Genomic DNA, 2,150 nt, shown 5'->3' on the forward strand with positions numbered 1-2,150 from the left:
GCAAGGACCGTGGATGGTGAGAGTTCTCTGTGGGCTAGTAGGGACCGTGGATGGTAATGGAGATGTGTCCCGGGGGTCGAGTTGGCCGAACATCCAACTGATGCATGGAACTCGTGTCCGCATTCCAAACTTTACCTGATCAGCGAGACCTAGGGCGAGGACGTTGATCCATAGGTTTGGTGCCGTACTAGGGGGTCCAAAGGGCTTGTTGGTGGCTGGAGTTCCTATGTAATAAAAAAAAAAAACAACTAGTTGCTTATAATTGCTAACCTTCGCTACCAGCCTGCAGCATCTTTTTCTCCTCTATTTTAACATTTTATTTACTCATTGGGTAGCTAAACACTTTGACTCCTATATCTTTGGTATTTGTGAGTGCACATAAAGTTGTCTAAATAATCCCAAAGGTCATATGTGGACTTGCACTAAGATATTGTGAGTGCATATAAAGTTATGTTTAAGTAATCCCAAAGGTCATATGTGGACTTGCACTAAGATACACACTCCAAAGGCATAAAGTTGGCTTTAAGGACAGTATTGCTCCATGCGCCTAACTTATGACGATTGTATGACTTGTTTTGTTAATTTTCTTGTCTATTACAATTATCACGATTATTTTTTCTAACAAAAACCTATGGTTTAAGTTATGGAGAATGGAATATGCTTTTGAGTCCATTAAATTCAAGTGATGAGGATAAGCCACGATCTCATATAGGTGACCCAAAGCTCAAATTATTTGGGGTTGCTAGTGGGAATTACAAGATTAAGTAGAGCAATTCCCTAAGATTTGTGAAGAATGAGTTAGAAAGGGCAAGATTTGGCAAATATAAGCTAGACATTAGGTTCTTTGCAATTCAAAACTCTATAACCCATCACACTAGTAGCAAAGCATTCCATGGTAGACAAATGAGTTATAAATGAAGTAGTTAAAGAAGATTATGAGGTATACTGAGATGAAGCTAGTTAGTATTTTAGATGAATTTAGAGACAATTCTAATAACATATATTATATCACTTGTTTGATATAAAATAATAAAAATAAAAAGCTCAATTAAGTTCAATCAGGCTTGTCATTTTTATTTCAGAATACAAAGTTGACTCGTCAAGCACCCTAAGTAGCTTTAGCCCGATTTCCACTTGAGAAAAATTAATTTGAGCTCAGTTACTACACAAGTTGATCCTAGTTCACATAAAGTCATACAACATTCTCAAGGTAAGTAAGTTGCAAAATAACACAATTTGGAGAGAGTGAGAGAGTGACACAATATTTTATAGTGGTTTGTTCACTAGGTCTACATCCACTCTCCACTAGCTTGAACTTCTTCGCTAAATCCAAATATCTTCTTCAAAAAAAAGTGTCACGAAATTAGGACTATCGTCCCACAAGCTAACTTAGCTCACATTCAAGGACTACCATCCTTACCACTCTCAAGCCATCTCAACTTACTCTTCCTAGGACAACTTCTCCAAAACTCAGTCAAGCATCCTTGTTCACTCTAAGGACAATCATTCCACTCCACTTAAACTAGCTAAGCTTACCCTTTTTGACAACCTTGCCAAGGATCAGTGCCATTGCACTACCAAAACTCAATCCCATTTAGGAATAAAACCTAATTTATAATAGAAAAGAGAGATAGTCTTCTAAAATCAATATTTAGCTTACTAAACAATTGTAGTGTACCCACATAATGATGTTAGAGAGACTCTAAAGTGTCTTAGCCTATCAAATGATACTGCAATAAACACACTTTGAATTAGAAATACAATTTTATAGTGGAGATTAATCAAATAATTGGTGTCGATAGCCATTCTTTACCCAATATAATAACAAAACCTAACTAAATATATGCAAGATTAAACTAAAAATCAAACAAAAATTTTGAAGAATAGGGCAGTTGACTGATCACTTATTGGTGGTCAATTGAACCTTCTTCCCTTCTTTGTTTTAGTGCTACTCAATAGTAGTCGATTGACCTTCTGCAAATGGTTGACTAGCCCAATAAATTTTCAAAATTTTGAGCTGTTTCATTTGATTTGTTGATAGATTTAGGTATGCCAAGTGTCATGGAAGTTGCCACAGGTCAAGCAACTATCAAGGTAGTTGGTATTTATTTGTTGGAGGATTATTAACTTGAATTTGAATTTTTTTAAAA

The sequence above is a fragment of the Malania oleifera genome, chromosome 3 (genome assembly GCF_029873635.1).
Source record: "Malania oleifera isolate guangnan ecotype guangnan chromosome 3, ASM2987363v1, whole genome shotgun sequence".
Taxonomy (NCBI): domain Eukaryota; kingdom Viridiplantae; phylum Streptophyta; class Magnoliopsida; order Santalales; family Ximeniaceae; genus Malania; species Malania oleifera.